Raw genomic sequence first — 24,398 nt, 5'->3', positions numbered from 1 at the left:
GAGGGATTGGAGCGATAGGACAAGATACAGATATGAGATTGTGATCGGAGGAGCCCAACGGAGAAGAAAGGGTGACAGCATACGAGTAAGCAGAAGGATTAGAGGTCAGAAAAAGGTCAAGAATGTTGGGCGTATCTCCAAGACGGTCAGGAATACGAGTAGGGTATTGCACCAATTGCTCTAGGTCGTGGAGGATAGCAAAGTTGAAGGCTAGTTCACCAGGATGGTCAGTGAAGGGAGAGGAAAGCCAAAGCTGGTGGTGGACATTGAAGTCTCCAAGAATGGAGATCTCTGCAAAAGGGAAGAGGTTCAGAATATGCTCCACTTTGGAAGTTAAGTAGTCAAAGAATTTCTTATAGTCAGAGGAGTTAGGTGAAAGGTATACAGCACAGATAAATTTAGTTTGAGAGTGACTCTGTAGTCGTAGCCAGATGGTGGAAAACTTGGAAGATTCAAGAGCGTGGGCACGAGAGCAGATTAAGTCATTGCGCACATAAACGCAGCATCCAGCTTTGGATCGAAAATGAGGATAGAGAAAGTAAGAGGGAACAGAAAAGGGGCTACTGTCAGTTGCCTCAGACACCTGAGTTTCAGTGAGGAAAAGAAGATGAGGTTTAGAAGAGGAGAGGTGGTGTTCTACAGATTGAAAATTAGATCTTAGACCGCGAATGTTGCTGCAATAGAGAGAATAGGACGACTGGTAGAAGTAGTAGTGGTAGTAATAGTGTTTGTTGAGGTTCGTATAGTAGTAGAATTGGTAGTAGTAGTAGTAGTAGTAGTAGTAGTAATAGTAGTAGTAGTAGTAGTAGTAGTAGTAGTAGTAGTAGTAGTAGTAGTAGTAGTAGTAGTAGTAGTAGTAGTAGTATTTGTTGTTGGGATAGAAGGAAAAGGACGACTGATTAAAAGGAGTAGTGGTAATAATAATGTTAGTAGGTTAGTAGTAGTAGTAGTAGTAGTAGTAGTAGTAGTAGTAGTAGTAGTAGTAGTAGTAGTAGTAGTAGTAGAAATCACCTGTTGCTATCAGCTCATCATCAGCAGTGTTCTCATGCTTAGAGGTAGTTGCGGACGGAGAGCTGTGGCGGTGGCGATGGTGGAGGTGGTGGTGGTGGTGGTGGTGGACGGGGCGGTAAGGAATGATGAGGCTGCGTGGTGGTGGTCACACAGACACAACATTACCGTATAAGGCCGCCGCTGACCACGCGAGACTCGGGAGCAAATGTACCAACAGCTGGCATTATTCTCATCTCCATCATCTGCATTCATTCTGCGTATCTAGCCTGCGCCATAGCGGGTTCGCCTCCTGTGCTGCCAATAGTAAGCGTGTGTACATTTGCTTGGTGTATATCAATGTTTGTAAAGGACGTTGATTGATAAGGAGAAGTGAAGTGTGGTGTAGAAAGAGAGGCAGATGAAACTAAGAAGTACAGATGAAAATTAGACAAAGACGACACGAGACGAAGCTACTTAATTAACACACGAGATGGAAGTACATTATTGAAAGTAGCTTTCTGCTGCTGTGGGTCATCCTTTAATCGTCTTTTAGAATCAGTTGTCAGGTTTTCTAAGGAGACTTTTAGCAGATCAGAGGACTTGAGACTGTAGGAAGACAATGAATCTTATGGAAGAAACTGTTAGACGTTAAGAGACTTCCAACCGTACGTTTGTTTCCTTACGGCATCACTTTAAGCGTGTTAGTGTGTGCGTGTGCCAGTAATGCATGTTTGTGTTCGCATGTGTTTGTTGTGGGCGACGGTGCCGGAACACACGCCGCGGCACCGGGAACTGTTACTGGATCTGTGTCTTGGAATAACATCAACTTCCGGATGGCGTCGCCGGAACACTCGAGTTGTGCTTCCGAAACGTGTCTGCCGCCTCCTTGCTCCCCGTTGTAGCTGCAGCGCCCACGCCCCTCCACCGTCACCACGCCCCCAGCCCTCATTGCGTCTCCCTCCACCCTCACCACCGTTCTCCTCTCCACATTACCAGCACGTGCTCAGCCATCACTCACGTTGTGTTATTAAGGTGTTTGAGCGCGTGCGTGCGTACCAGCGAGCAAACACCACAGCTCTACCGGCTCGTTTGTGTGTGTGTGTGTGTGTGTGTGTGTGTGTGTGTGTGTGTGTGTGTGTGCCCATCTACATCCCGGACCCCTGCGGTTACTGTTACTGAGGCAGTACTTCCATCATTTGCTTAATTGGCGGCCGAACCACTACCTGGTCATGGTCCCTCGCGCCCCGTGAGGCAGGGCGGGGGGAGGGAGGCTTAGGAGGCGAGGCACCGCGGGAGGTATGTCGGGAGAGGATGCTGCGAGTGAGGCTCAGTGAGGGAGAGGAGACACGAAACAAACACCTTAACTATCCAGTCTCTTGTTGCCTAGCGCTGTGCTCCTCAGCGGCATCACAATGGTCCTCCATGTGATGCCGCCTCCATGATGTATTCTAATCGTAATGTCGCAGTTATCGTGAATATTTACGAGGGAGGATATTGTGTGTTCGCATTTCAAGGTCAGCTCGGGACGCATGTACTTACCTGTCGCAGTGCATGGGCTTGCTTCCCTTCCCTCGGAGAATGATTAAATTAACAGGTGGGGAGTTTACCGACCTTGAAACGCTGCAATTAGTGAGAGACTATTTCCTGCATCGCTTTTTGTGAGAATTGAGGGAATCTGGTACAGACAAATCTTTTCTGAATACCAAAGGACATGTTCATTTTATGTTGCAGATATAATTTTTCTTTTTCAACACTTCCTGACTTACTTTAGATGATTATGAAGGTCTTTAAATCACATCCGTTATATTTTCACTCCATCAGGACGGTTTGGTCACTGCTGAGGTGGTAATGAAACTAAGATGAATAAACAGGGCTTGGTACATACATGCGTACTGGTGTCTTCGCAGCTTCCCTTGTGTTTATGCAGGAAGTATACTTGAAAAGACTAAAAGAAAAGGTTCAATGTATAGAGTGAGTGTGGCGCCTCGGGACACGTGACCGCCCCTAGGCACATTTGTTTGTGAGGTGGGTGTGTCCTCCTCCTTACCTGCGTGATGGCCATGTGGAAACAGCCTCTTAATGAACCTTGACCCTTACAGCAACATCTTTATTCAGCCACACATCCTTGTATTGCCTCACGCCTCGTCTCCTTACCCACGATACCTCCCTCCTTCCTCTTAGACTCCACTCATTCCCTCCCACTCCCATCCTCGCTCAGTCTCACGCCTCCCAGCCTCCCACCCCCGTCCTTACCAACTCACATCCTTCCCACAGACTTCTTGCCAACAGGATCTCATGTATTCTCCCATTGGCAGCTTTATCTCCCCTCTATAGCATCTCCCTCACGCCTTCCCTCCCCGTCATGCATCTTAGCCCATCGCTAGCCACATCTTTGGCAATCTGTCTTTCTTTATAACATCTTCCTCGTGCTCCATCTTTTCCCTCCCCTCCTCTCCCTCTGAAACATGCAGCCTCCTTCTCTCCACGCCTCTCTAAATCCCCTCCATCAATCCTCCCTCCCTTTACCTCTCCCTCTTTCTCTCTCTCTTCCTCACGTTGCCCCTAAAGGGAGAGACCACACTACTACATTAATCTGACGAAGGGTTCTCCTCCTCCTCCTCCTCCTCCTCCTCCTCCTCCTCCTCGCAGCGCCCCGCCACACACGCTCAAGTGACTGAGCATCACACTAACTTAATGCCTAATGTTCCTGGTTTAATTGATGTAATCGACTGTTTGATGTGTAATGACCGTGACCAATCTTACTTATTACCTTACCTTGGCGTCATAACTTGAGGTGGCTTGCTTTCGCTTTGATTGTTTTGCTGCAAGGCTCATTGATGCTCATGTGTGTGTGTCTGTGTGTAGTGCTTTGTGTTATTGAATATGTGTGTAGTATTTTGTGTTACTGATTTTTTTTACTCTCTCTTCTCTTCCTGGCAGGTGAGGCGAGGAGTGGTATTAGGTGATACGTCCACACACACGCACGCTTCATGACCTGTGAGTGTGTAATGTCTACGTAATTGGTTGATACACACACACACACACACACACACACACACACACACACACACACACACACACACACACACACACACACACACACACACACACACACACTTACATTTCTCACATTTCTTGTCAGTATCATTTTTCTTTAGTATCTTAACCTTACTTTTATTTGCTATACCTTATGAAAAAAAAATAAAAATATTCACGTATTATCATTGCAATTCACTCCTATTACCTCACTGAAGCATCCATTCCCAGTCCACTGCTTGTCCTCACCCACCAGTATTATAACCACCGCCACCACCGCCAGCCTGTCACCCACCTCTAAATCCACCACGGTGCCAAAACACGCCATCCACGCCACAATCGTCACAAAGGCTTTTCTGAGCGCCACTGTCTCGTCTCTCGCCCTACCAGCTCACAAATCAATCTCCCCTTTATACGCCTCCCCTTGCTCCTCCTCCTCCTCCGCTGCCTTTTCCTCGGCCTGGGTGGAGAGGTTACCTAAATGGATGGTTGAATAAATAATCGGTTCTAAGGCCTAGTGTTAGCAAGGTCTTGAAGGTCAGGGTCAGGAGAAGAAGGAAGAGGAGGAGGAGGAGAAGGAGGAGGAAGAAGAGGAGGAGAAAGAGAAGCAACATAACTAAGACTAGATATTTACAAGGGAAAGATAAGCTGATATGTATTATAGATTTATGGAGTTTTGAAGTAATGTAAAAGTTGATGCCTGTTTCGTTGGTGATTTTAGTGTTTCGTGAGTCTGGGATTGATAGCGAGTAGTGCTCCGCTGATACGCTTTGGGCTGCAGGTGTGACTAAGTGGTATGTGGTTAGATCTACCTGGGCCGTGAGAATGTACTAAACTGCTCCTTTGTCTGGCGGCGGCTCGGTACTGTTAGCGCGATTCATCTCCCGAGCAATGGATGGGGAAGACGTGCTGAGAGGCCGACGCTGTGGTTTTGACAGGTTTAATCACTACATCGAGAGGTGCTACGCTGGGCCTTCCTTGCCGCCTATTCTCCTCCTCCTCTCCCTCTTCTGTATCTTCTCAGCCTCTCCCAACGTCCTCCCAATACTCAAGGCTCGACCATTGCGCTGCTGTCGGTCGTTGAAGGGAAAAAAGAGACTCCCAGCGTGCAGCCTCGTCACGAAGACCCACGCCGCGGGGTGGAGGCGACCAATACCTACGAGTATACTGTCTATTCAGCTTTCGTCTCTTTTACCATTTCTATTTACACAGTTGGAGGCAGAATGTAAACTGAGAGGGGAGGATGACAGCTTATTGACAGGCCCCACTAGTTGATAAATCAGAAGAGTTCGCAGCCTGGTACATTTGTAGGTTGTGAAGGTGACCCTGGTCCTTGCCTTGCCTTGCCTCCCCGCACGCCACCACCCCCGCCCAGTTCAGTCTGATCCACTCTGGTTTTCCTCCGCCTCGCCTCGTTCTTAACCTCCTGCAACAGACGAGTATCAAGAGGCATCGAGTGAACTGGCTTGTTTTTATTTTTCAAGCCTTCCACATGGGTTGCTGTTTGGAGAGACGGATATTTTTCTTCTTTTGTTTCGCTCGATTTGTTTTATAGTTGTTTGTCAGTCTCATTTCGTAAATAAAACAATAAAATAAAACTAAAAACTCTTACCATCATTATCACCACCATCACCACCATTACCACCACCACCTCTGCCAGTATCCGAATGTTTATGAGCGAGATCCCCAGGACAACAAGTAGAGTGTCATGTAGTGTTTTAAAATACGAGTCACACTTTATCAGCTCAGCGTATAGTCTCCGGTCTGCCCGTGGATGGCCCGCTGCCTCCCTTTACCTTTGTCACTACGCCTGTTGTTCCTCAGCCCACGAGCGTGCCCGAGGAGCCTGCGGGCCGCTCACCACTCCGGAAGGTCCCGTTAAAGTATTGTCAACAGCTTCCTCCTCCAGCAAAGTAAACGCAGCTGCTCGTGCATTTCCTCTCTCAGTCTTTCTTCCCTTTTGTCTCGTAGTCTTTCTCTCTCTCTCTCTCTCTCTCTCTCTCTCTCTCTCTCTCTCTCTCTCTCTCTCTCTCTCTCTCTCTCTCTCTCTCTCTCTCTCTCTCTCTCTCTCACTCTCTCTCTCTCTCTCTCTCTAGCTCAGGCGGCCAGGTTCAGGCGCCACGTATCCAGGTAATGAAGGATGATTCTTGGATTCCGTCTTGTGGAAAACTTCCGCCCAGTAATTCCCAAGAAGAAAAAAATCTGAAAATTATGATATACTTGTTTTTACTTTCGGTAATGCCAGCCTAGTTTGTGTCATCACGCTGTCATTCTACTACACTTGTCATCCTCCTCTTCGTTCTCCCTTATTTTCGTCTCCTCCTCCTCCTCCTCCTCCTCCTCCTCCTGTTTCCCTCCCTGGTGTGTCAGTCCCTCGTCCTCGTCACGCCGCCCTCTCCTCGTCATGATCGGCCTCTTGTCCGCCGCCCGCACCACACCAAGCGGCGCTTCCCTCCTGTGCTGGGAATTTTAAATCGCCCCGGGTTTGTTCTGTCTTTGAATCAAGCCATTTGTTGTTTTGAGAGCAAAGGACGTTCACCTTTTGAAACCCAGTGAGTTCTCGTTGGTTTGAAGTTTTTTTTTCTTTCTTTCTTTCTTTAATTCAGGCATTTGTAGTTTGTTGTGAAAGGAATCCAGCAATTTTATAGGTTGCCTTTAAAGAAATCCAGTCGCTTCTATTATTTTTTTTTATTCAGTAATTTCCAGTTCGTTTTAAAGAAGTCCAGTCATTTATAGCTTGTTTTGAAATGGACCCAGGCATTTATGTTCTGTTCTGAACGCACTTTTTTAAAATCCAATTAACTATAACTGGTTTTCGAGAGGATTTATCCGTAAAAAAATCCCATTGACTCCAATCACCTTTATTTATTGAATATATTTTTGCCTTTTAATTAAAGAGCCAATTAACTCACATCGGAAGCCAAGCATGTGATATCTGTAAGGCAGCTGATGAGGTTTTATTCAGCGTCTTAATGAACCAGACTCACATGGTGTATCGCTGGTCTACTCACGCGTAAACCTAACCACCGCACCCAAGATCCTCTCCGTGGCCTCCCTGTGACCAGCCCTGACCCCGCCGCCTGACCCTTGCAGTATTATAGACAGCATCCAGCTTCATAAAATCATGTATTATTAGTCAGTACACAGTAAATAGATGTATAGTTGAGAATTTTTTCCCCTTGATTTTTCATTCGTATGTTGCTCGTCTCACTACCGCAGGAGTTCGCCACCACCTTCACTTCCTATCCCTTTCAATGGTAAACTTTAATTTTTTTGCCTGTTTCTGTTCTTCCATTTTTGTAACTTGAAATGTTTCGATAGAGGAGCATCGTGACATCTCAGGAATTCAACTGGCCACAATTATTGAACCTTCTGCTCTGGTTAACCTTCATTGGAGAGGAAGAAATTAGAGGACCTTTACCAACATTGTGCCTTTGGTCAGTCTCCTTCACGCATTAAGAAATATGAATAACTAGCGACTATTTTTCTTTCCAATTCACTTACTACGAAGGCTGTCATTCTAGACCTACTGAATTAATCTGATGCCAAAGGACTAAAAAGTGTTAACCTCCTCCCTTTCCCTCTCCCTCTCTCCCTCTCCCTCTCAGTCGCTTCGTTAAGGCCTCCTTCAGACCCAACCATTGTACAGCCTAGGCCAGATCTCCCACTCTACTTTTTTTTTTTATTTATTTCCTGATCACTTTCCTCGTTACGTTTTAAAGCCTTCAGTTCAGCTCCATTAATACTCAGTGCTTATCCCCTTCCCTCTTCCATCCTCTCTCTCTCTCTCTCTCTCTCTCTCTCTCTCTCTCTCTCTCTCTCTCTCTCTCTCTCTCTCTCTCTCTCTCTGACCTGGCTCTCCTCCTCCTCCTCCTCCTCCTCCTCCTCCTCCTCCTCCTCCTCCTCCTCCTCCTCCTCCTCCTCCTCCTTCCTTCCTTCCTTCCTTCCTTCCTTCCTTCCCTTTTCCGTTTTATGCTTCGTCACGCTAAGCTCAGTTGACTTAATGCTAAGATAAAAAGATTCGGAAAGGGAATTGACAGGGGATAATTCTCTCTCTCTCTCTCTCTCTCTCTCTCTCTCTCTCTCTCTCTCTCTCTCTCTCTCTCTCTCTCTCTCTCTCTCTCTCTCTCTCTCTCTCTCTCTCTCTCGCTCGCTCTTTATCTCATGACGGAGTTAGAAATAGGAACAATAAAAGCAACTCTCACGAAATGCCAGGTAGAAAAGTATAAAGGTGAATAAGAGAATGTAAAAGATAAAACAGAGAGAAAGAGAAAAAAGTGAAGGCGTGGCGACTGATGACGATGATGACGATGACAAGCGTGCAGAGGCCACACACACACACACACACACACACACACACACACACACACACACACACACACACACACACACACACACACACACACACACAGATATCAGTCAGTTAGCTAGTGAGCGTGTGAGTGCATGAAGGAGAGAGAGAGAGAGAGAGAGAGAATGGACAGTCACTCGTCATCTCGCTCACTTACACACGCACACACACACACACACACACACACACACACACACACACACACACACACACACACACACACACACACACACACACACACACACACACACATTCTGACACGACCATGTTAACTTCTTTCCTCAAGTCTGTCCATTAAAAGACCTTCGAATTGCCGCCTCAGTCTGCCTCGCTATGCCACAGGCGCCACACTGCCACGCTTGGCTACTCCTGTTTTCTTCTTGCAGCCTCTCCTCCTCCTCCTCCTCCTCCTCCTCCTCCTTCTCCTCCTCCTCCTCCTCCTCCTCCTCCTCCTCCTCCTCCCCCGTTCTCCAAACACCTGCCCTCCGTTCCCCACCATTTAACTGCTATACTCCACTTTTCCCTTTTTATTTGTTGTCTCTTTCCTTTTATTTACTTTGTCATATTGTTTTGACTGCTTGCATGATCTACGAAAGTCACCTTACTCATATAGTCACTTGTTTCTATCTTTTCTTTATCTTGTTATCTTTCTTTTTCATATTGCTGTCACTGCCTGTTGCATCTGTTTCTTCTTCCACCTTCTCCTATCCGCTTCTAGAACTATTTTCTTCCATTTATTGCAAAATATTCAACCTGACGTTGCCTTTCCGCCTCTAAATCTACCATCCAGTCATTTTGCTATGTATCTAACTATCTTTTGCTAAGTGGTTGCTATCTACTACAATTGTCTCTTCTTGTTCCCTCTCCCATACACGTCCTCGTCATCTTTCCCCTTCCTCTTGCAACAGAACATTTCAACTTACCTAGCCATCAGTCCACCCATGCTTTCCCTCTCATCCATCAACAATTACGAAAGACTACGGTGCTGTGTGTTCCCTCATACCTCCTCCTTCACCACTATAAAACTTCACTACCTCCAGCCTTATCAGTCCACCCACATCCACCCAATCCCTCACACTGCTCAGCTTCGCCCCCTTCCCCATTCCTCCAACTCCACCCACTCTTCACTCGGTACGACGACCCGTGGACGGACATAGAGGCGCGACAAAAACATGGGCCTCACGACTCCTCGGCGCCATTACGGTCTGCATTCCTAACATTACCAGCTCCTCCGGACCGTCTTTAATTTTCCCGATTGTTTCCAGCCCGGTGCATTAAACTACCAGACCAGACGATACCCGTGACACGACCTACACGACTCTGCCTCGCTTTGTTTGCAGATAAGAGTACATACGCAGTCTGAGTAGTATTCCTTCTCTCTCCTTTATCCTGCAGGAAAGAAGGCCAAAGATACGTAGGTGAATTATAAAGATCTGGTTCTCCTTCTTCTTCTCCACGTTGCTATGCCTCCGGGATGTGTATCGAAGAGCAGCGCCACGGTCTCAAGAGTAGAACGACCTTGCCGATGTTCTCTCATGCTCCAGGTGACAACAGCCTCGCCATGACGCGGCACATCCAGTACTACAGACCGCGCCGCTCCAGAAAGGAAAACCTAGAATGAGTTGTGAGATGAAAGCAATTCACTTTTTTTTTTTCCGCACGAATGTCAAAAGTGATGTTGCTTTTTTTTTATGTTTTCTTTTCTTTTTTTTTCTTCCAAGTTTGGGTTCGCGAGAGGAGGAGGAGGAGGTGGATCAGTAGGTTTTCCCCTAAGTGGGTCTTGTGGCTTAGTTTCCTGTGAGAGGTCACCCATCCATAAGCCGGGGATATCCACTGCCTGCATCACTTTTTCACTCACCCTTACCTACTCCCTCCCTCACTGACTTCCTTGCCCTCCGTCTCCATCTGAGGGCGTGGACAGGGCGGGTCATGTTGGGTCGACGCCCGGGGAGGTCACACAAGGTCATCTACACAAGTCTGGCAAGAGTCTAAGCGAGGTGTTCCGTGTTGGCGTTTCCTTAACCCTCGTGAGAAGCTGAGATGTTATCGTGATCGCTGCCTTGTTTTTGGAGTCTTCCTGCGGAGCTCCGAGTGTTAAGTGCAGAGAACAATGAAGAAAGTGCTTTTTTTTTATTTGTCTGTAACTCTTACTGTTCTTTTATCGCGCCGTCTCGCTAATACTTACTGAGGAATGCATTTTTTTTTTGTTTCATTCTCGGCTCGTCATGAGTGGCTATTGTGTTTTTATTGTGCAGTGAAGTGTTAGGCATTGCATAAGTGATAGTTGTGTCTGTTGCCGCCAATATTTTTTTTTTTTACTTTTGCTCTTTTTTTCTCCTTGTCAGTACAGTATGCAAAAAAAAAATATTAATATGACTTTGACGTTCGGGTGTGGGTGTGACTTAGCAGTGTGACGAGGAGACCATCCGCTGGCTACACTTGTGACGAAAAAACACCAAGCGTATCGGACAAATTCAGTCATTTCAAACACCTAAAATCTTTCCTTCACAATCCCCATTATCCAATGTTTCTTATCACCACCACCACCACCACAATAACAACAACAACTGCAACAACAACAAAAACACTAGGAACAAATTTAGTAATTTCAAACACCTAAAATCTTTCCCTCACGCAAATCCCATTCCCCGATCATTCTCACCACCACCGCCACCACCACCACCACCACCACCACACTACAAGCACAGCATCGGCAAGAGCTCACCGGTCACTCCCGCAGCCACGTTCACACAATTACACTCACCGGACGAATGGAGTGAGACGGCAATTACCTTCTGCTGGACGGCACGAATGATGCTTATCCGACCACCATCACCCCGCCCGCTGCTCCTCCCCAACCTAGACTCAGCGACCGGCCAATTAAGCTTCCCTCGCGTCGATATCTCCTTCTCCTCGCGTAAACAAGACTTAGCGACCGGTCAGCTATCATAGTTAAGTTTCCTTCGTATCAGTGCCTCGTTTTCTTTTTCGTCGTCGTCCTCGCATCATCTTTTCCTTCTCGTATAGCCTAGACTCCGGAACCAGCAAGAAAGTTAAGCTCCCTTGCATCAACACTTCCTTTTCCTCCTTTTCCTTCTCCACCTCTCCCTCCTTCTCCTCCTCCTCCTCGTCATGACCTGTCTAGATGGCTTTTGTTTTCCTTCACCAGGCCATGACCCCGCCGGCCACCTGACGCGCGCAGTGGCTCAGATATTACTTTGTTGTCTCTAGTCGTGCATGAATTTCTCCACGTCAGGCATGATTTCTAGAAATTTTTTTTTTTTTGAAGGCAGGTATTGTTAATTGACTTGATATAATGCGTGTGTATAATGAAAGGAGGGAGGGAGGGATTACGAGATATCAGCGTGGCGGGAAAAAAAAACTTGATGCCGGAAAAGAGGAAAATTATGTGAAGCGGAGACGTGATGCATTAGAGGAAGTGAGGTGAAGGAAACATCTAAATTTAACTTTATTCTGAGCCGTTTAAGTTTACCTCCATGACCGACTGCCACCTTCCCTTTTACCCACCTAACCACCATCATCACCATTACAGTCACCACCGCTCGTCACACGCACACATCATCACCACCACCTAATCACTGTCCCGCAGCATCATTCATAGACTGAAATCATAAATACTTTGCTTTGGCGATCAGTCGGGCTCTCAGGCACGTTACCTTTACTAATGGTGCAGAATCCTTGTTAAATCATCACTAGAATCATGAAAACATCCTTAAAAACACCAAAAATTTCCTTTAGAGGTACTTAATTATCAAAATTAAAATCGATGAAGCATTTCAGAGTACGGTTCTTAAAATGCACCACTTCAATACCCTTCATATGAAGGTTCCATCAACTTTCCACCATCCACCTCTCCCTGTGTCTCTCCCTCCGTGTTGTTAAGTGGAGATATGCAGGGAAATAAGAGAGGGCACCTAGTTTCTATCCTCCCCCTGCCACTCTTCCTCTCCTTCGTGTTGTTGGGTGGAGAGCGGCAGGGAAATAGAGAGGACCTTGCTGGCGGCGGTGGAGGCTGGGGGTGGAATGTCCTGGCGGGAGCGTGAGAGGCTCTACCAAACCACCTCCGGGCTGGGAAGTGTCGTGCTTGCAGTTCAAGGCCACCAGGATCATGGGAGACAGAGAGAGAGAGAGAGAGAGAGAGAGAGAATTTCATTTACTTTCATCTCTAAGTAATGCCCATCATGTCGCTCAAATAACTGTACACTTTGAAAAATTTTGGGGACGTGTGGGAATGTGCATTTCACGAACACAATGGCGGCGCAGGGAGGAGGCGGAGGAGGCAGTGGGCATGCACGTGTCCTCCTGCAGCCTCTTGAGGGAGCGAACAGCAACGTGCCCACAGGTAGCGAAGCGTGAATGAACCAAGAGGGAATTGAGCAAGCGAGGAATGAATGGGAATGATATTACCCACCCATCCGTTTATTATGTACAGTGTGTGTGTGTGTGTGTGTGTGTGTGTGTGTGTGTGTGTGTGTGTGTGTGCAGTGAAGACAGGACCACATTAGCAAGACATACGACTATACTTTCAAACTTAATAACGTGAATAATTAATAGCTGAGAAAGAGAACAGCTTGAGGGGAGAGGAGTGAGTGGCTGGGGCTTCAGGCAGATAGACACCACTGAGACAACTTAGGAGGAGAGAGAGAGAGAGAGAGAGAGAGAGAGAGAGAGAGAGAGAGAGAGAGAGAGAGAGAGAGAGAGGTGAGTGCGTGACGGGTCTGGAGTGGAAAGAGTGCGATGAGGTAGGTGTGCGGCGTGAGGAGGTGTGTGTGTGTGTATGTGTGTGTGTGTTGACCAGTGCGGGTGTGGCGGAGGAGAAAGATAGAAAGATGGTGTAGCGAAAAAGTGAGAGAGAGAGAGAGAGAGAGAGAGAGAGAGAGAGAGAGAGAGAGAGAGAGAGAGAGAGAGAGAGAGAGAGAGAGATAGGTGGGGGTGGGGGAAGTATAGGAAACGAGTCAGAGTGGGTGGGGCGGGTAGGTTAGGCAATATCCGGTCACCCGCGTGTGGGATGGTGACCTGCAGCCGTGCACTGGACCAGGTAACAACTAGTATCTTCGCGTGCATGATCCCACCTCTCCTCCCCCTGCCCCTCCTGCTCCTCCTTCTCTCCCTCCTCCTGCTCCTTGGTTTCCTTCCCTGCCTCCCTCCCTCCGTACGGTCACTCTTGGCTAATCACACTCATGAGCCACTTCCTCAGTCCTCGCTCAAGACTGAGGTCGATTCCCTGACGGACAATAACTGCTGCTCTCCTCCTTAGCTAGTCACGAAAAGCCGCAGTCTCCGTCCTCTGTTGCCTTCTTCGTCTTGTCCCTTTTGTTGTCCTGTGTCCTGTCCTGTGGTCGCCCTTTATGTACGTACGTAGTCTTCCTCTGTCTGGACTTCAGTTTGTTTGTCCTCTGTCTTCTCCTTCCGTGACTTTACGTTTATCGTCTTGTGTCTGTTTTTTTTAGATTTTGTTTGTGTAGTTTATCGTAGTTTGCCTTGTTAGTGTCATAAGGTTTACTGTTACTCCTTCCTTTGTCTTAGTATTCCTCCTCCTCCTCCCCCTCCTGCTCCTCCTAGTTTGCGTGCTTCTCTCGCCAAGATCTCCACTCTCACATTTTCAAGGGCACCTTCCATCGATTTCCGCTGAAGGCAACGCTGGCGGGCAAGGAGTGCTACTAGGTGCCGCTGCTTCCCGCCAGCGAGGTGCCACGGGGAGCTGTTCACACTGCCCCGCGGGCCCGTCAGGGTCAAGGTTAAGCAGTGACGCGGCCTAACAGTACGGGGAGGGGACGCTGCTACAACTCTGCCTGCTTTTGTGTGTGTGTGTGTGTGTGTGTGTGTGTGTGTGTGTGTGTGTGTGTGTGTATATGGGGTCATGAATGGCGGCCTTGAGCAGGAGAGCCGCGGCACATTGTCACTGGTTATCGCTGCAGGAAGTGCGTCTCTTTTGACACTTTCATTAATATACTGGATTAGCTTCGCCCACAAACGTGTTCCCGGTGCTCGACGTTCAGTCTTGCCAGTACGTTATCCTCTCTCTCTCTCTCTCTCTCTCTCTCTCTCTCTCTCTCTCTCTCTCTCTCTCTCTCTCTCTCTCCACTTTCTGTCAGGCCACAAACACAAAACAAACTCGTAAATCCTTCGCTTTATTTGACGCTAAGCGATTTATATTTCTTAAATTCAGTTTTTACCCACGAAAAAAAGAACATCTACACACTTTCTGCTTTTTACTCTTGTTTCTTTAGATTTTCCTTGAAGCTTCTCTTTTATCACAAACTTCCTCGCCTTAGGACGTGGAATGATTTCAGTCACACACTTAATGATAGACCGTCATGCGTTACTACCCTGCAGGAAAATACCTCAGAAAAAAAAATCTCAAATACATTATCCCGAAGGAGAAAGTTAATGTGAGGGCAAAGAATATACGAGAGAGAAGCTGAACTGGTCGTGTATTAGCAGTGGGTAGCACCGCCATTACCAGCGAGTGTCTAACGGTGAAAGTGATCACAACACCGCGCCCTGAACTAAGACATTTAGACGCCGATGCAAGGCCCCTTATTTTCAACCATTTAATCAGTGTGAATGTCTCTCTCAACCTATTGATTTGCATGTCACTCCTCGCTTTTTTCTACTCATTTATCTCTCTCCTTTCTCCTCTTCCCTGCTCTCTCCTTCACTCTTCTTCTCTCTCTCACTTTCTCTCGCTCCTCTCATTTCTTTTCACATATATTTATCCTTGTATTCTTTTCCTGTTTCTCACTTTTTTTAACCTTGACCCTCTCTTCTCTTTCATTTATCATTTTCTCGTCTCTCTCCTTCCTTTCCCTTTCATTTTCTCTCCCCTCTCCCTTCCGTCCATTTTTTTCTTTTCACTTTTTTTTATTTTTTTCCATTTACCCTCCTCCTCCTTATCTCTCTTCTTTCATCGCCCCTTTTCCTTCCATCTACTCTTCTTTTCCTCTTCCTTCCTCTGCATGACTCTTTCCTCCTGTCTCCCTTCTACTTCTCTTTCCGTCTCTACCTCTCTTATCTACTTCCCTCCACCTTTTCATCGTCTCTTTTTCTCTATGTCTCTCCTTCTTTGCTTGCAGTCTTTCCTTTCCTTTCCTCTCCTTAGTTACTCCCCTTCTTTATCTTTAGCTCCCCGTCTTTCCTCTCCTTCTATCCTCCTCATCTTTCTTCCCCTTCTTTCCTCCCCTCTCTCTCTCTCTCTCCCTCCCTCCCTCCAGTCAGCGGCCCGGGATAGATAGAAGCCTTGATGTGCACGGGACGACCCAAGCCAGTTACCAACACGCACGTTTCCCCACAATTTTTTTTATCTCTCTCTCTCTCTCTCTCTCTCTCTCTCTCTCTCTCTCTCTCTCTCTCTCTCTCTCTCTCTCTCTCTCTCTCTCTAGCAAATATCTTGTTTACGTGTTGTATATTATTTATTACTCACTCCTCAAGGGCAGAGAGGTTAGAGAGAGAGAGAGAGAGAGAGAGAGAGAGAGAGAGAGAGAGAGAGAGAGAGAGAGAGAGAGAGAGAGAGAGAGAGAGAGAGAGAGAGAGAGAGAGAGAGACTGCCCACGACACACCCATGAGACTAGTATTTTATGAGACAGAGAGGGAGAGAGAGAATAGTTTCCCATTTCTAATAAGAGGAGTTTTTTTCAAATCCCAGACCGCAGTGAGTGAAGGAAGATTGCCTCTCACCCTCAGGAAATAACACGATTTCTGCAAATACGAGTATCTCGCTGTTTTCACCTTAATCTCGCCCCAAGGTTCAGTGCAGCTTGAGCAATGGCTGGCGAGAGAGAGAGAGAGAGAGAGAGAGAGAGAGAGAGAGAGAGAGAGAGAGAGAGAGAGAGAGAGAGAGAGAGAGAGAAATTCAGTGTGTTGGACAAGTAAAAATGAAAATAATAGTAAAGATAGCGATGGCAACACAGGTCTCTCTCTCTCTCTCTCTCTCTCTCTCTCTCTGGTCAACCCGCCAAGCATCCTCCGTGACCTTGAAGCTGACACGGGCACGGAGAAAGGCCAGGAGACACCCCTCACCTTACCCCCACTACCACCACCACCACCTCCTCTTAGTCCTCCTCCCTCATCTCTTTACCCTCTCCCACCTCCTCCAGCCCTCCTCCTCCTCTTCCTCCTCCTGCCCTGACTGCTTTCCAGGTTTCAACACTCGTTCCTGGGTTTCTAAACGTTGCCAGCCCTGCCTTGATCCATGCCCCCCGTCTCAGGTTCCCTTCGAAAACTGGCCAGGTGATAGTGTCTAATGTCTATAGGGATGACCTTTGAGTGTCCACGCTCCGTTATAAAGGGTGCGCGTTTTACTCCCCGAGGTAATTGGCTTGGAAGTATGCTTGTGTTTAGTGTGTGTGTGTGTGTGTGTGTGTGTGTGTGTGTGTGTGTGTGTGTGGCCTTTTTATATGTACCGTTATGCTTATCTTCCTTTCTTGTGTAGTAGGGGTAACAGTTTATAGTCGTGGTGGTGGTTATGGTGGTGGTGGTGATGGTAGTTGTAGTAGTAGTAGTAGTAGTAGTAGTAGTAGTAGTAGTAGTAGTAGTAGTAGTAGTAGTAGCAATACTTGTTCTGCCTTCCATATGTTGTAGAGGTACGTAATTATTATTATTATTATTATTATTATTATTATTATTATTATTATTATTATTATTATTATTATTAGCAGTAGTGGTAGTAGTAATAGTAGTAGTAATAGTAGTAGTAGTAGTAGTAGTAATAGTAGTAGTAATAGTAGCAGTAGTAGTAATAGTATTAGTAGCAGCAATACATGTTCTGCCTTCCATATGTTGTAGATGTACGTAATAGTAGTAGTAGTAGTAGTAGTAGTAGTAGTAGTAGAAGGAGGAGGACGAGAAGTTAGAGTAACAACAATTAAGTAGTAATCTTAATACGCATATTATACCTGTACCCTTTGTAATATAATCTACCCCTGCGTTTGAATGCGGCCTTGGTGACGGGCGTGTGTAGTGGGTACTTAAAGGGGTGACAAGAGGCCCCGCGCAGGTGTACCATGGCAAGGACACGCGCGCTTCCAGGTATGCCAGGGACAGTCACACACTTAACCACGCCCCCCACTGCCATCTGTCCGCGCGCGGCCAGGTGGTGCTGTAGAGAGGCAGCAGCGCGTGGGTTTCAGAATGGGAGGGTGGGAGGGATGTGGTCTGGTGTTGTTATTGCTGTTTTTGTGGTGGTAGTAGTGTGTGTGGATGAGGGTGGGTAAGGTGTGTGTGTGTGTGTGTGTGTGTGTGTGTGTGTGTGTGTGTGTGTGTGTGTGTGTGTGTGTATGTGTTTAAGTTTTATGTCAGTATTACGTAGTTGTAGTGCTAGTAATAGTAATAGTAGTAGTTGTAGTAGTAGTAGTAATAGTAGTAGTAGTAGTAGGAAAAGGAGGAGGAGGAGATATCGCTGTCATTAGTGTAATCAAGGAGAGAGTTGTTATAGTAATAAGAATAGAATGATGAGAAAGATTAGTGGAGATAAATATAGAAGTAGTAGTAGTAGCAATAGTACCACCACCACCAACATTACCACCACCACCACCAACAACAACAACAGCAACAACAACAAAAAACAACGGTAACAAAATAATAGTTATCGTTATTACCATTATATTATTAACAAAACGGTAAAGCTAAATTCAACCTTGCAGCTTCCTTTGCATTTTCCTCTCTTAACTACGAGTATATCCTTAAATTATAATAATAACCATAAACACACAGTGACACGTGACCTTCGCCCAGCACGCGCCGCTCTCCACCTGGGTACTGGTAAAGGGCGATCCTGCCATGATGGATTAGAGGAAAACATTAACTAGAGATTCAGGAAGAGTAGAGAGACGGAGAGGCTGGCTGGACGGGGGTAGTGGCTGCGAGTGTGGGGTGTGTGTGGGTGGGTGACATATGTCTGTGTGTGTGTGTGTGTGTGTGTGTGTGTGTGTGTGTGTGTGTGTGTGTGTCAGGACGTGAAAGTGTGAGTTGGAGCGTGTGTGGGTGTATGACTGACCTTGAGTGACACACACACACACACACACACACACACACACACACACACAAGCGACATATGATTGTTGGCTCAAATGGACGTAACTTCCCCTCCCTTCCCCTCCCATCTCCTCCCTTCCCCTTCCCTCCACTCCCCCCACCTCCTTTTCCTTCCTCTTCCTCCCCTCCACTCCCAGCACCTCTTTCATACCTGTCATCCGTTTTCACTTTCATTCCCTCTTCCTAAACACACAATTCCAGAACCAAGTCGTGACAGGCGTTCCGTACAGAAACATGAGGCGTGTTGCTTCAGTGTCAACTCTTCTACAGTTATGCGAATGCCGGCCTCTCCGCTTAGTGAGATTTGAGTGTTGAATGAAGTAAATCTTGGCCTACGTTTTGAAATCCAGTGTAATTATCTTCTTTTTTTTTTGGGGGGGGGAGGAAAGGAGAGCAGCGGTATTTTGAACGTTTTTCTGTCACTCTGTCTCTGTCTCTCATTTTGCGTCCTTGTTTAGACTTGAACACGTAAAAAAAAAAAAACATGGAATAAACGCCAAGATAAGCATCAGATAAGGAAAGCGATATTCAGTAAAGTAACATCTATTCACGAAATCAGATGAGAAGTGTAGCTACAGTTCCTGATTACTACCCTGAAGTTATTCCCCCTAAGATAAACAAGCGCGGGTGGTAATCTAGTAAAGCAATCTTGTTTTATTTTTAGTTCCTACAATATTATTTCCATGTCCTCCTTTTTTCCGCCACTTTCATGTTATTTTCTTCTAACTGTTTTTCCCCAGCAGTTTGCCAGAGGGAAAGGTGGGCGGGAAGGAACCTTGCTCTATTCTATCCTGTTCTCCCACACGTAGTCCAGCAGATACCGTCATATAGACCAACACATCACGTGGTATCTGTTTTTGCTACGTAATCTTGCATAATACGTGTTGAGATCAGTAATTCACAACTTCACCAAGGTAACAGATTTCTGATTTCGAGACACAGTTAAGCAAGATCCGATCATTTAGCCTCGATGCTACGTGGCCTTCACTTTCCCGGCCAGTAACCTCCGTGCCCTCCCCGCCGTCGGCAGCGTCATCATCGTCAGCGCCACGTTCGCCCGGAGCCAGAAGCAGTGTAAAATCCCTCATGTGCAACGCGAAACTCCTCGGCTGGATAGCGCTGGTGCCGTGCTTTGTGATCGTTATGACGCAACCGCTCGACTGTTACACTCTCGCCTTGGCTTTGATTCCCGTGGTGCAAGAAGCAGGTGTGCCTCAGAGTGACTCGGCATATTAACGTTAATTATAGTGAAGTCTTAGGAACATACGAGAGATTTAGGTGTGTTTTTACATGCTTTGATATTTTCCTCACTTCAAGAATTTCATGCAGATTAAGCTTCAGTTGGTCTCATGTGTCACTCACATTCCTTATCTGCTGTGTCCACGTCAGGATTCATCTACAAATTTACTTCACGGCCGCCTCGCCTCCGTCTCCCCGTTCCCCGACCACCCTGGCTTTTTCTCAGCGGGTCTTGCGGCGCGTGTAGGCACTGAGTAACTGTTGTCAGGGTGCTCGTGTGTGAGTGGCCTGAAGGGTACGAGTTTCCTTTGAGCGCTTTAGTGAAAGGTCCGAAGGTGGAAGCATTACAGCTTCTTGATCTTTCTGGGTTGTAAATAATGCCGCTGTATCGAAGAAAATCTCGCTAGCAGGACGTCCGGCTCCATAAAACATGAGGTGGTCCCGGTGGATGGGTGAGGCGGCGGCGGGCAATGGGTGGTAGGTGAGGAAGCGTGGAGGCGAGGAGGCGAAGGGGCGAGGGGGCCACATCCGCGCGGCTGAGGAAGTAAGGAGTCACCCCCCCGCGCGTCGGGTACAGTTACGCCGGGCCCTGGGGCAGCACACTCCGCCCGCACCCACCCCCCACACACACACACACACACACACACACACACACACACACACACACACACACACACACACATCTTGGTAACGACGCAGAAAAATTACCTTTAAGCTGACTACGCCATGTTTATTCAGCACAAGGCATTCCGGGAGTTTGCAATCAACGCGGTTCACTTGAGATGAAGATTGGCGCGCGTCTCTCCGCCCCCGGGTCGCTGCGCTGGACGGACGAGCTGCCCCGCTGGGAGTTTGGCTTTACGCTTAGGAAGGACGCGTCTTGGGCTCCGTCTCAGTCTCCCTCGCCTCGCTTTATGTGTTTTTTTTTTATCTTGGCCTTGGCGGGGAGGAGGTCATTTTCATCCTTAAGGGAGGCTGTGGGGATGGTAGGGGCACCCCGCATGTAGCATCTAACCCGCAGTTCACATAGCCCGCAGGTTCTCAGAGATGGTATGGTCACTTTGGTTGGTCTTGCCACAACGCTGAGACTCCCCAATTGTCCATCCTCCGTATAAAAAGTGTGTGGGCACGTCATGGAAATAGGAAAGTAAAGAGGGACTTGTTTTCATTTTATTTCACTTCTTTTCGTTTATTTTGTTTTGTTTATGAGAAGGTAAACTGAAAAAAGAAACCACTTGAATTTACATTTTATCTCTCCAGCGTCTCTCTCTCTCTCTCTCTCTCTCTCTCTCTCTCTCTCTCTCTCTCTCTCTCTCTCTCTCTCTCTCTCTCTCTCTCTCTCTCTCTCTCTCTCTCTCTCTCTCTCTCTCTCTCTCTCGCTTCATTGAAAGTCATGTCGGCCTTCAGCTTAATACTTTGTCAGGCTGACCACCACCTCTTGTCACCCTCTAGCTCTCCCTCGCTCTCTCTTTAAGGTGAGAAAGGGGAGATGTATAGGCTGGCAGAGGCCTTACTCGCTTGTGTGTGTGTGTGTGTGTGTGTGTGTGTGTGTGTGTGTGTGTGCGGGTCATGTAGCACACTTACTAGCAAAAGAAACCAACAATCTGGGAAAGGTTTATGTCCGTTCATTTTCTCTTCTTGCCGCCTCGTTCACCGCTGCCAAATTCCCGCCCGTGTTTACTGCGCAGAAAACACGCCTCGCTGACGGTTCTGCCTTCCCTTCCTCCTTGCGTTCTTTAAGTAGCACAGGTTGAAGATAAGTACCTGTGTCTTTGGCTGTTTGCCGTAGTGCTGAGGCAAAAAAAGAAAGCATAAAAAGAAAACAAACTCCAAGCGCGTCACACACAATGAAGCAAAATTTTTCACTCCTTTTCGTTTTTCTTTTCTTGAGTGTCTGTTTTGGAAATAGTAAGAAAAAGACGTTATAGTGAATTATGAAACAGCATCGTGCAATCATCTCATTGTGGCGTTGCGAGAGTCTTAAGATCTAGTTATTAATCCTACGACTTAACGATGCTGTAATTATAACGTTTTTCCCACTCTCTCTCTCTCTCTCTCTCTCTCTCTCTCTCTCTCTCTCTCTCTCTCTCTCTCCTGGTGGTAAGGCAGGAAGGGATGCTCGCCCAGAGGTGCGCCACGCGGATCTCAAGTGGAGGATAATGACTCGTAAAGAACAGCGATGCATTACCAGACAGGCGCCCCGTGTAGCAGAGGAAGCTTAGTGTTATATACGACGCCAGCCACCTCCACTTACCTTCCTCACCCTCCATCACCCTCGACCAATTCCCAGGTCGTCCACCTACATTATACTACCATTCCTGAAGCCCTTTTCCCAGCAGTCTCCCTACCACGACCACTTCTCGTCCTCTTCACCCTCCCACGATCACTCTACCATCCTTTTCCACCACCCGCGACCACTTCCAGCCCTCTTCTTCCTACCTCGACCACTCCTCGCCCTCATCCCCCTCCCACGAACACTGCCACTCCTCTTTCCAAATTCTCTCCTGCTTCTGTCGCCACGTTTTTAGGTATGTGTGGCTAATGTACTTGTTTTTGTTGCAGGTAAGCATGGGTGTTGCCCCCGTCAGGTGCTGAGTCGCCAGGAGCAGACGAGGGTGTGTCCCCATCATCTCAGGGACAGAAGGTTAGTGGATGTGGATGGCAGGGTGTGGGAGGCTGTGGGTTTTTGTGATCACGTGCCATATTCTCAAGCGTCTTGGTATTTTATTTCGATTATAATTGGCTGTATCGGAAGTTAGGTACTGGAGGAGGTTTTCAAGGGTTGTTTTCACGGTTGTAGTGATAGTTATACAGGAATGCTACTTTGTCAAAGAAAGAAACATTGTGGTAACCTGAATTTCTTTTGTTCTCATGTTCGTAACCAAACATATCACACAGACAAGCACAGCTCAGCCATGCACCAGTACCTACCTTTCCCCGCCATACTAAAACCACTGCTCTCTGCGGCCTTTGAAGGTTGTTTTAATGAGAGGACATGAACGTTTTAGACTACAGGCCCACATCTAAGGGGAAATTCCTTTGACATCTCACTCAAGGAAAAAAATAATAACTTTCCTGTTATCAGGCACGCAGAACAGGTCTCATGCATGACTTGGACACACATGGCTGGTTTTCCTACTGACAACGTAGAATCCTTACTAACTTACCAATAAAACAATGAAAACGTCTTTGAAAAAAAAGCCTCATTAACTTCCACTAGGACATACATGGCTGGTTTTCCTATTGACAAAGTACAATTCTTACTAAAACACTAAAAACATAAAAACACCCTTGAAAAACCACAGTACCTTCCTCTAGAGTTTACCAGAAGTGCTTGAGAGAAGACGCTGAAACGTTTAAGAATTCGAAGAAGGTAAAACTCAGAGCCTCAAGGAATAGTTCAATCTTGCCTCGTGTTGAAATATTACATCTGAGGCCGCGGATGTGTTCCCTGTAGCCGCCGTAATGACGCTATTCACCCCAGGTAATTAACGCACCTGTTAGAAGTCTCCAGTCACGTGGTTGGCCGGTAATTGAAGACGCGATGCCGAGACAGGGCTATAAAAGAGTTGCTAATGTCATGTTTCATTGTGTTCACGACTTTATTTGGCGAGCACTGAGAGGTTAGAGTCGGCTAATGTGTTTCTCCTCCGTGAGCGGCAAGGCTTGGAGGGAGGGACGGAGGGACGAAGGGAGGGAAAAAAACACAACTCGTTAAAAAATGAAAAGTCAAGTCTCTCTTCGTCTCTCTCACTGTGTTGGTAGATTGTACAATAGTGCGTCGAGGGGCTGGCCTGTAAAACTGTCTGATGGTACATACGATAGTGCTGACTGGTGAAAAGCCCGCGAATTAATGTGACTTGGAGAGAGAGAGAGAGAGAGAGAGAGAGAGAGAGAGAGAGAGAGAGAGAGAGAGAGAGAGAGAGAGAGAGAGAGAGAGAGAGAGAGAGAGAAATTTCATTCACCGACCCTAAAAAAAATACAAATATACACAAAAGTTTACCTTAACCCATGTTCCATTGCATTAAAACTTCCATAAACGTAATTTAGAAACGCTGTAGCACTGGTGACGCTCCGGAGAGAGAGAGAGAGAGAGAGAGAGAGAGAGAGAGAGAGAGAGAGAGAGAGAGAGAGAGAGAGAGAGAGAGATGTATACCCCTCACCAGTATCTCACCTGAGTCCTAATTACATTCCTCAGACTCACCTTTTAACCCTCGCCGCCCACCTCTCCTTGGTCGAGCCTCGGGTGTACATAATTTTCACCTCACCTTTCTCCCCGTCGCTTTCACCCTTTCTGATTCCCACGACGATACAACAATTCCATCTCAATTAACTTTCCTCCAGAGCGTGCCTTCCTTCCTTCCTGCTGCCTTCCTCGGTTCAACACTGCTTCTCTGAGACTGTTTGTTTGTTTCTTCCTATCCATTACCATTGACTTGTGCTTAGTGGCTGAGGTGAGAAAGTATCGAAGGAAAGTGTGTGTTTAGTAGAAGGGAAAAGATTAATGTGTAAAGTTTAGGAGAATGAGTAGAGGGAAGAGCAAAGCGAGAACAGATATGATGTAGAAGGAAAACTAATCTCATTAATTCATAAGGAAAGAAACTTGAAAGATTTGTAAAGGAACATTAGTGGAGAGAAAAAAAGAATGAGAAAAACGTAGGAAAAGGAGAGGGAAAGAAAGGAAGACCTAAGGGGAAACAAACTGGAGAAAGAAAAAAATAAGACAAGA

General features: G+C 46.9%; 1 long non-coding RNA gene across 1 annotated transcript; it reads left to right on the top strand.

Annotated features, from left to right (window-relative positions):
• The first annotated feature begins 1,072 nt into the window (after nt 1–1,072).
• Nucleotides 1,073–23,737, top strand: LOC135101334 (uncharacterized). The gene is made up of 3 exons (XR_010269213.1): nt 1,073–1,314; nt 3,931–3,987; nt 22,232–23,737. It is a non-coding gene; the product is annotated as an uncharacterized LOC135101334 (long non-coding RNA).
• Nucleotides 23,738–24,398: the final 661 nt, after the last annotated feature.

Source organism: Scylla paramamosain, chromosome 6 (genome assembly GCF_035594125.1).
Source record: "Scylla paramamosain isolate STU-SP2022 chromosome 6, ASM3559412v1, whole genome shotgun sequence".
Classification (NCBI taxonomy): Eukaryota; Metazoa; Arthropoda; class Malacostraca; order Decapoda; family Portunidae; genus Scylla; species Scylla paramamosain.
Note: the sequence above shows the minus strand (reverse complement) of the source record. Positions and strands in the feature narration are given on the sequence as shown.